General features: G+C 48.9%; 1 pseudogene; it reads right to left on the bottom strand.

Moving 5' to 3' along the window:
- Positions 1 to 3,990: 3,990 nt before the first annotated feature.
- On the bottom strand, positions 3,991 to 4,220 carry LOC139279795 (U2 spliceosomal RNA; annotated as a pseudogene).
- Between the last annotated feature and the right edge of the window lie 6,850 nt (positions 4,221 to 11,070).

Below are 11,070 nucleotides of genomic sequence, written 5' to 3'. Positions count from 1 at the left end.
TAGAACCATTTACTCACCACCTTCATTGTGCAGATAGTATATATACAGTTGTGTATATAATCCTCCAAACAGCAATGTAATGATGACCAGATAATCTCTTTTTGTTATGTAGATTGAGGGATAAATATTGGTTAGGACACCAGGGATAAATTCCCTGTTCTTCTTCGAAATAATGCCATGGGATTGTTTATATCTACCTGAGAGCGCAGACAGGGACTTGGTTTAACGATTCATCTGAAAGACGGCACCGCCAACAGTGCAGCACTCCCTCAGCACTGCACTGGAGTATCCGACTAGATATTTGTTTCTGGAGTGGGACTTGAATCCACAAGCCTCCGACCCCGAGGCAAGCATGCTACCCACTGAGCTGCAACTGACACAACATAAATAAAACAACATTTGCTGCATGTCTGCATCAATATTCTTATTGTCGCAATGCTACAAAATGAATCACTATTTCAAGCTGCAATGTGAAACAATGTGGAGAGGGTGCTACTTGGTGAGCCTAGGACCTTTAAGTTTTACTGTTCTCGCATATGAGCCCACATTTACCTCAATAGGCTAAGGTGTGGTTTGCCCTGCGCACGGCAATTCATAAAATACTTGAGAGTGCAATCTTTACGAAAGTACCTGGTGGCCCCGGAGGAATGAACACTTGTGCTCTGAGGCCTAGATGCACAGCACAACACAGAAGCCCCACATCCCAGGAGCGTATGCACATCCTGGGATCACGTGGGTCTAGACCACCAATCACAATGTAATATTCTCATTGATAGTAATAGTGAATTCCGTTTGTACAAGCTCCCATTACTATCAATGAGAATACCCCCCAAAACACAGAAATACAACACAATGAATAAAAAAAAACACTTCACATATTAAAATTAATTGAAATTGAATTAAATTAAATGTTTTGGGGAAAAAAATTATTTTTCTGAAAATGTTTTAAAAATATTTTAATAGAGTTCAAATAAACTTGCCTTAATGGACAGGGTTTTTAAGGTAAAAATTAGTGATAACATTTAATTTTTATATTTTTTAAAACCTATTACGCTGGTAAAGGCAGGCCTTACGCCTGCTTTTACTGGCTGGAAGAGTTTTAAGGGCATTCGCTGGGCAAGAGTTGGGAAATAGCCCAAATCTCCACCCGCGAAGGCCCTTCTCCCGGGGATGCGTTGGATCTGTCGAAAGATCGGAAGTGCCGGGTTTAGACGCATGCGCTTTGCGTGCCTAAACCCAGAACTTGCGTGGCCTTTTCTGGCGCATGTACACATTGTATGCACCCAGAGAGGCCACAATTTACAGGCCAGCGTTTCAGGTTGATGACCTTTCATGAAACGTGAAGTCTGTTTCTCCCTCCACAAATGCTGCCTGACCTGCTAAGTGCTTCCAGCATTTTCTGTTTTTATTTTGAAGAAAAGAAAAATAAAGAATTTGCATTTCTACAGTGGCTTTCATGACCTCAGGGCGTCCCAAAGTGCTTTACAGCCAATGAAGTCATTTTGAAATGTATTCAAGGCTGTAATGAAGGGAAACGGGACAGCCAATTTGTGCACAGCAAGGTTCCACAAACAGCAATGTGATAATGACCAACCTGTTTTAGGGATGTTGATTGAGGGATAAATATTATTCTGGACACCGAGAAGAGCTCCCTGCTCTTCTTTGATATAGTACCATGGGATCTTTCAGTTTCATCTGAGAGGGCTATAATGCCTGAGATTGTCTCACTGCACAAATGCAATGTAGCAGTAAAACATTCCAAGTAGATAAATGTCCAAAATTAATCTTTTGCTGAGTGCTAAAAGCATTGACATTGTACAGAGCAATCGAAAATTCATCAGCAGCATGCTAAGCAATGGATGTGGGCTCAGATTGTCTCTGAGCCCTGCTTATTAGTTCTTAGGATATTGTAACTTAATTATAAATGAAGTTTTGCTGCATCAGATCTGCAAATCAGAATTCTATTGTGCCTGTCAATTTACTTTCTCTTCTTCTGATACTTGGCCAAGGTCGAGCTCATTCAAAGAACCCTCCAGCTATTCAGGGATGGTTTCTCTAACCTGTACATGAAGCACAAGGGTCTTTTACGTTGGTCTTCTTTTCAGTCAGATTCTGCAAGCAATCTGCTGGCAATTACACTGTTAAACTTGGTTGCTGCAGACCTGCGGCAGATTTGTTAGCCCACTTGTACACCCAATTATACAGAGACCTGATTTAACAGCTTAATCGGCCAAGGCTGGCTCATAAGCACAAGATTCCTCAGGCGAGAATTTCGGCATGTTATTGTCTCCTGTTAACGCCTAGGGGGGCACTAATGGCGTGCTAATATGTTTGCGGCGGGGCACAGCGAATCCAACGCTGCAAGCGGAATTCACCTGGGATTTAGTGCTGGTGCAAACAGCCAGATGATGAGGTCACTGCGGTTGGAGCGCTCCGTTAACAGCCCAGATGCAAAGTTGACTGTTGCCCCTGCCTTAGCGCCTGCCGTGAATAATGGCAGGAAGAGGAGGTGTGCTGGATTCAGATGGCCATTGGAGGAACGATATTGAAAGGGATCAACATCCCGTTTCATTTTAGTCGCCAATCAATTCTGCTTTCTCAGTTTCACACAGCCAAACAGCCAATTTCAATGAGTTAAACGTTTCTTACTTTCAGGAGTGTTCTACCTGTTAAAAATTTGGCACTTTCATTTCTGCTGAGATTTCCACGTCGTAAGTTTGGATATGTTAATGGGGGCTGCACTGACACTTGACTTCACCGTCCTTGTATCAACGTCAGAGGCAGAGGAGGCAGAGAGAAAGTTGGCAAAATGTCGCCAGAGGGAGGAGGGCCAACATGTCTCTCAACAGTAGACCTTACCCTCCCAGCGTATTCTCCTACTTAAATTTAATTGAGGAGCAGTGCCTTCGAAGGTTGTGCTTCAGCAAGGATGTGGTGACAGATCTCTGCCCCCTTACTGCGGCCAGACCTCGCTCCTCAGATCAGGGTGAGCACGGCTCTCTGTGGTGTTATGTCTGTAATGCACTTATGAATGACTCCACGAGGCAATGTATTGTACTCAAACTGTAGTGGCCTTGGTTCTTTATTCGTAACTCCAAAGTGAGGCACAAGCATGGTGAGAAGCCTTTTATACTGGGCCCTGCACACCTATGCAGGTGACCCTCAGGTCTCCCACTGCAGTGCCCTCTGGTGGCCAGCCTTTGCCACAGGGGCAGGAAACCCCAGTCTCCACCAGTTGTACTCTCTAGTGGTGCCAGCATAGTATATGCACAGTGTAAACCTTATTGATAGTACATCAGGTAACAAGTCTCCATCTTATGCAACTATACAGTGACTACACAGACAGTATATCTATAGTCTGCATATATAACATCACTCTCCCCCAAGTCCTTTGTGCCGATTACCATTGTACTATGTGCTCTGGCTTAGGTCTCCCCAGACTTAAGTGCCAATAGCCCTTGCACCTTGGCTGTCCTTTGGCTTGGCTCTCTCCCTGTTAACCCCCAAGTCCTTTTGGCACAACGTTGGGTAGTGGTTGTACTCAAACTGTAGTGACCTTGGTCCTTTATTCGTAACTCCAGAGTGAGGCACAAACATGGTGAGCAGCCTTTTATACTGGACCTAGCACACCTATGGAGGTGACCTTCAGGTCTCCCATCGCAGTACTGCAGTTTGGATGGTTCGATGATGCAATGGAGGTTCCAGTGGATTCTGGGTGTGAACTATACATGTGTCCATGTCTATACACATCCATTTGCACCGCCCCCCCACCCCACAGCGAGATCATGCAGCAGGCCCGTTACATTAACATACAGGGTCAGATACAGTGCAATTACAAAGAAAGGAAGTTACAGTTTTTTTTTTTTTTTTTTTTTTTTAAATTCATGTCCAATCGTTATCCAATCGTTACAATTCTTTGTCAAACGCCAGAGGTCACCCTGCACCAGTCAAGGATCACTCTGCGCCAATGCTCTTAGCCAAAAGGCCTAGAGCCACTGCACCGTTCCTGGAAGTACTGCAATACCAGGTTCGTGCCATGGAGGTGGATGGGTCAGGTCCCCCACACACCTCCGTGGAGGTGGATGGGTCACCAATCCCACCCACCTCCTGTTTACAAAAATGTAAGCATATACCTTCCTGACCAGGGAGAAACCACCCGGACGTCATGGTGGCTGGTCAGGTTAGTTATGCAGATCTTAGCCAAAAGGCCGAGAAGCGACAGTTTGTATCGTGACACCTTGGGTCAGTGACTTACATTCGTTACGTTTTGTGGTCGTGCACCAGGATTGGGTAGATTACATTCATGGTTCAGTCATGGTAAGTACTGAGGTAGCAGTACAGGTATGCAAGGACGCCGGTTCCAGAGCAACCAGACAGGGTCCTAGTCGTCTGATAGCGGTGCTGCGCTTCCTGCTAGTGGGGTGGGCTTGGTTCGCTCACCTCGCCAGGACACAGGGCCTTTCCGTTGCCTAGTGGTGGGCAGAGCCACAGATGTGTGTGGCCTCCCTGTCCTCCTTTGGAGGCTGCAGAATCTTCTGCCTGCTCTCTAACAGTGTTGGGAACCTGGCTGTTCCAGGTCCCGTTGGGAGAACTCGTTGGTTCTGACCTTTCGCTCCTGGACATGGCCGAGGTAGTGACTGGGTCTGGGGACTGCACCGTCTCCACCCGGATGGTGGGCAACGATGGCCGACTACGCATATTGGCGCCGTTTTCATTACAAGGTCCATGGAGAATAGTGCCATCGGGTGCCTGCAGCTTAGGATAGACCTGGGGCAAGGTATCAGGATCAGTGCCTTTACCCTCCCGAATTCGCTCGCTTGCTACTTTTGGAGACACTCTATTCCTGACATCTCGCAACAACATTTTGTTCTTTATATTAGGACTGGTACCGACATCTACCAACAACATTTTGTTCTTTACATCAGGAATAGTATCGACATCTCGCAACAACATTTTGTTCACAATCTTAATCGGTTCGTTACATTGATTGCCATGCATACAATGTCTCTTTAAGTTCAGTTGGTTGCAGGTCTCCTTTAAGAGAACCCTGCTGGCTTTACCCCAATCAAATCCTTTGTTAGACATCACGTGTTGGTCCCTCAGTGTTGCACCTCGTGGTCTGGCCGTGGCCATCTTTTCTTTCAGCCGCGCTGCACCTCACTGCAGCAGGGACGCCATCTTGCCTCTGTCCTCGAGGTCAACTGCCTTGATCCTTCTCTCCTGCAATTCTGCCACAAAAACTGGAAAAGTGCCTGTGAATTTGACCTTCCTCCCCAGGAGTCCTGCCACTGGAGCCGGGAAGGTACTTTTCGGTCGTTCCGTTAGATCATTGCCATGCAGTTGTGATGGACGGTCTGTGCCTCAGGTGCTGCGCTGGTCTGTTCTCTGGTACTTGGCCCAAGCGAGGATGAGGTTTTGCTCTGCTTCTGAGCACGGGGGACATCGATTGCTGGAGTGAAGAGGTCTTCCAATTTCCACTAAAACTTCCCCATCCACCTTCTTCCAAGTAGTGTTGGACCATCACCTGCAACAATCCACACAGGTAACTTGTGCACCACGCCATTATGGGTTACACTTACATCCTCACCACCAAGGACTGGGATCAGCTCCTTGGTGTAGGTGAGCAACTTTTCCTGTACTGGAACCAGCTCGCGTCGTTTTTCGTTCCATAGCCTCTCAAAGGCACCTTAGCTCATCACTGACTGGCTCGCTCCCGTGTCCACTTCCATGAAGACTGGAACGCTGTTTATCTCAACTTCCATCTTCACTGGAGGACAATCGGTGGTACAGGTATACACTCCATACACTTCTTCTTGGGGCTGAGATGCCTCTCTAGCCAAATCAAAGTCATCTACCAACTCCTCTGCTAGATGGTGAGTCATATTTCTTTTACACATACGCTGCAGGTGGTCCTTCGTGTTACAGGTTTTGCATACGCACTCAGCAAACCGACACTGGTGAGCCCTATGGTTTCCCCTGCAACGCCAGCATGGTGCTACTCAATTAGCACCCCTCGGCGGACTCTGAGTTCTGGAACCCTGAGGTCTGTGCACTCTGCCCTTGGCAGAGCCACGTTCTATGGCCTTGCCTGTGAAAGGCACCATTCTGTGTTCAGTACTTGCCGAGTTTGAGTCCACAAGATGAATAATTTGCTTGGTGCTGCAGCTCGAGGTCATCAATGCCTGACTGATGCTGATGGCCTTCTTCAGGTTGACGCTGATGGCGGCGGATAATAGCTTGTGAAGGAGGCCCTCGTGGCCAATTCCCATGACGAAGATGTCTCACTCGCAATGCTTCATTGAGGTGCGTGCCGAAAATCTACTGAGGTCAACAGCATATTTTGCAATCTCCTGGCCCTCAGGTCTGCGGTGAGTGTAGAATCTGTTCCTGACCATGAGGATACTCTGTTTTGGTTTTAGTTGGTCGCGAATTAGTTCAGTCAGCTCATCATATGTCTTATCCTTGGCCTTCGTGGGTGCCAGCAAATCCCTGACAAGACGATAAACCTCGAGCCCACAACTAGTCAGTAGTATAGCCTTATGCTTCTCCGCCAATGTGTCCGTAACCCCTTCCAGGTCATTTGCCATGAAATATTGCTCAAGCCTTTCCGTGAAGGCATCCCAATCATCACCCTCTGCAAAGTCTTTTAATGTGCTAAAGATAGCCATAATCACGTGAAAGGCTGTACTCTCATTGCCATTTGTTATGTCTGTAATGCACTTATCAATGACTCCATGAGGCAATGTGTTGTACTCAAACTGTAGTGACCTTGGTCCTTTATCTGTAACTCCAGAGTGAGGCACAAGCTGACCCTCAGGTCTCCCACCACAGTGCCCTCTGGTGGACAGCCTCTACCACAGGGGCAAGAAACCCTGGTCTCCACCAGTTGCACCCTCTAGTGGTGCCAGCATAGTATAAATACAGTGTAAACCTTATTGATAGTACATCAGGTTACACGTCTCTATTTTATGCAACTATACAGTGACTACACAGAGAGTATATCTATAGTCTGCATATACAATAAGTGGCAATCAAGATCACCGTCACCCTCAATTTCTACGTCAGCGGATCCTTCCATTCTGCTACAGGAGACATATCTAACATGTCGCAGTTCGCCGTCCATTGCTGGGAGTTCGCAGGGGCTCTCTACAGAAGGAGAAGGGACTGCATTTCCATTCCCATCACCAGAGAGAAGCAGGATGAGCATGTAATGTAGCTTTGCCAGGATAGCAGGCTTCCCCATATTGCAGGGCGCCATTGAATGCACCCACGTCACTTTGTGGGCACCTCATAACAATGCTGCAGTATTCTGTAACCACAAAGGTTACCACTCACTTAATGTGCAGTTACTGTGGAGGAAAAGCATTCGGGAAGGCGCTGGCCACCTCGAATCTGTCGACAGCAAGCTGAAACCAAGCGTCGACAACGGAAGGAGCGCGTGGCGACCCAGGCTCCCCAACCTCGCTTTCCTCCCACCACTGTCTGCCCCACCTGTGACATAGACTGTCGGTCCCTCATTGGACTCTTCAGTCACCTGAGACCTCATTTTTAGTGTGGAAGCAAGTCATCCTCGACTCCAAGAGGCTGCCAATGATGATGATGAGTTGCTGGAATTCCTGCTATCCTGGCAGCAGCCATGATGCCTTCATCCTACCAGGCCGATATGGCAGCTCTGTTCCAGCCACCACATCAAGCTCATGGCTAGCTGGTCAGCGACAAGGGCTATCTCATCATCATAGGCAGTCCCTCGGAATCGAGGAAGACTTACTTCCACTCTTAAAATGAGTCCTTAGGTGCCTGAACAGTCCAATACAAGAGCCGCAGTCCCTGTCACAGGTGGGACAGATAGTCATTGAGGGAAAGGGTGGGTGGGACAGGTTTGCTGCATGCTCTTTCCGCTGCCTGCGCTTGATTGCTGCATGCTCTCGGCGATGAGACTCGAGGTGCTCAGCACCATTCCGGATGCACTTCCTCCACTTAGGGTGGTCTTTGGCCAGGGACTCCCAGGTGTCAGTGGGGATGTTGCGCTTTTTCAGGGAGGCTTTGAGGGTGTCCCTGTAATGTTTCCTCTGCCCACCTTTGGCTCGTTTACCGTGAAGGAGTTCCGAGTAGAGCGCTTGGTTTGGGAGTCTCATGCCTGCCATGTGAACGATGTGGCCTGCCCAGCGGAGCTGATCAAGTGTGGTTAGTGCTTCAATGCTGAGGATGTTGGCCTGGTCGAGTACACTAACGTTGGTGCGTCTGTTCTCCCAGGGGAATTGTAGGATCTTGCAGCGGCGTCGTTGGTCGTATTTCTCCAGCGACTTGAGGTGTCTACTGTACATAGTGTCTACTCTCCACCTGGCTCATGACTCTCTCTGCAATCCCAACACTCGTACCTAGCAAACATCTAATGAGAGCTATGCTGCCACCAGGAACATCATTGAGCAGATCATCGGAGTGCTCAAGTAAAGGGTCCGCTGCCTTGACCGCTTGGGAGGAGTTCTCCAGTACTTGGCTGAGTGGGTATCCCTTTTCATGGTGGTCTGCTGCATGCTGCACAATTTGGCCATCATGAGGGCATAGCCATTTCCAGCAGGCATAGCTTCACCACCTCGGGAGGAGGAAGAGGGAGAGGAAGAGGAGGAGGAGGAGGAGGATAAGGATGAGGAACAGCAGCGAGGGAGGAGGCAGCCACTCAATCGGCCTTCTGGAATGGCATTCCGTGACCGCCTCATCAGACTGTAGTTCCAATAAATTCGACCCCACCACCCAGTTGCTCATCACGTCCCCATCATTCCAGCCATTTTGCATGCCATCTCATAGCGCAATGCTGAAATGAGAGACAGCACAAAATCTGCAACATTTCATTCATAAATTTATCAACATTCATTAAAGACATATATACAACAACAATATTAACTAATCACCCTTGTGCAAACCCTTACTTGCCCTCTTTACAATCCCTTTTCCTAATCTACTGCTCCTACTTAGTGTCTCCCCAGTGGCTGGTGGAAGGCTGTTGAGTGTCAGGGCCAGAGACTACAGATGACCTAGCAGGACATCCTTCACCAGCTCTGGTCCTGGAAAGCCCCAGCTATATACTGAACCACCTCAGGCTATGCGGCGGCAGTGTGGGCTGGCTGGATGACAGGCAGCAACAATTGCAATGGCTTAGTGGCAGTGGTGGGATCAGGAATGCTGTCACCCTGAGAGAGAACTGGCACTCCCCTGGGGCAGCATCTCAACATCCCTACCAATTTGCTGCAGCACAAATTGCTGGCCTGCTGCGACAAAGCAGTCCGAGACTTGATACCACCAACCATTGTCTGCATTACAGCACTAAGACGTTGCGTGGCTTCTGCCTATGCTGCAGCAGATGCTGCCACATTGCCCATGACACACGTCATGAGGTCTGGGTCACTAAGGTCTCTCTGGGAGTCCACCATCCTCTGCAGAGTGGAAATGATGGAGCTCCATGGTGTGTTCAGAACTCTGCAATGTTGGAGGTGGACGCCTCCACACTCCTTACCATTGCCGAGAGGCTCTCAGGCATCAGTATCATTGCACCTATTATCTCCGTGTGCATGCCCATTAACCTTCGTGTGAACACATCCTGAACGAGGTCCTCATCTGAGTCCTGTGCAGCAGAACCTATGTGCAAACTCGCCCTCCGGGGAGCTGGCTCCCAAACTATCCTTTCCCTCTGGACATGCTGCAGCCCGTTCGTCCCCGGTGCATCACCCAGTGCAGATCTCTCTCCTAATCTTGTCTCTATAGATTGTGTAGTCCCAGTATCTGAGGTAGTGCTTGCAGGTGAGCAATGCAGTGACGCAGTGCTTTCTGCCTCCTCCTCTTCTCCCGCCTCACTCTCACTGGGAGGCTCAGGGGCAGGCTGTTCATCTGGTTGCTGATAATCTGAAAGCATAAAGGCACAAGACTCCCGTTAAGGTGAGGGCAGGGGAAAAGGAAGGGAGCAAGGATTGCAGACAGTCTCAGGAGCTGTAAAGTGGGAAAGGCTTGTGGTGTGAGGGGGAAGTGGGATGAGGGAAGGAGAGGGGATGAAGATACCGTTGTTGCCCCCAAGGCGGTTGACGACGCCAACAGCCACGGCGCCCACCACCTGCCACCCAATGACTCTCAGTACTCCTCAAGGTCTATAAGCTGTTCGATGTCCGCTTCACCCCTGCCTGTTTGTTGCTCCTCCCTCCTATTGAGGGCCATCTTGGCCTGCAAGAGAAAGGAAAGTGTGAGTGAGTGTGCAACTATGTGTTTGGTAGATGTGCCTGCTGTAGTTGAATAGATGTGATTGTAGGCAAGGCGTGAGATACGGATGTAAGTTTTAGTAGGTGGAGATGTTTGGTGGGTGAGTGGTGGGTAGTGAGTGATGGTGGTGGTTAGTGCAGTGTGTACAGACTGAGATTCAGATACTGGTATGTAGGACTTGTTGAAGCATGTACTCACCGTGACCACTCGAGTGAGGTCATTGATTTTTTTACAGCACTGTGCGAGGGTCCTGAGGACCACACTGCTGGCTGAGACATCTCGGCCCATTTCCCTCCATGTTGCCCTGAAGACCTGGGGAAATGACCTGCTGCCATTAGCCGGGAACAGCACTGCCCTCCTTCTTTCAACTGCCGCGTCCAATGCTTTCAAGACCTGATCGCAGAAATGGCGAGCTCTCCCCTGGGATTTGGGATCAGCCATGAGGATAAGAGGGGTAACTGTTGAATTGCTTGGAGATTGCCTTCAGAGTCAGCAATGTTGACAATGATGTTGGCAGAATGATCGAACCTCCCTTTTAGAACTGAAAGGAGCCACTGTGAATGATGAGTCTCGATTGGAGAGCACCTGAAATTGGTTATTGCTCTGTGAGTAGTGCCCTAATTAGCGCCCTCCTGTATGGCTCAGCGACGTGGACCATGTGCAGTAGACACCTCAAATGGCTGGAGAAATACCACCAACGATGTCTCCGCAAGGTCCTGCAAATCCCCTGGGAGGACAGACGCATCAACGTCAGTGTTCTCGATCAGCCAACATCCCCACTGACACCTGGGAGTTCCTGGCCAAAGACCGCCCTAAGTGGAGGAA

This window comes from Pristiophorus japonicus, chromosome 1 (genome assembly GCF_044704955.1).
Source record: "Pristiophorus japonicus isolate sPriJap1 chromosome 1, sPriJap1.hap1, whole genome shotgun sequence".
NCBI classification, from domain to species: Eukaryota; Metazoa; Chordata; class Chondrichthyes; family Pristiophoridae; genus Pristiophorus; species Pristiophorus japonicus.
The sequence above is the reverse complement of the archived record's forward strand: the minus strand, read 5'-3'. Positions and strand labels throughout refer to the sequence as shown.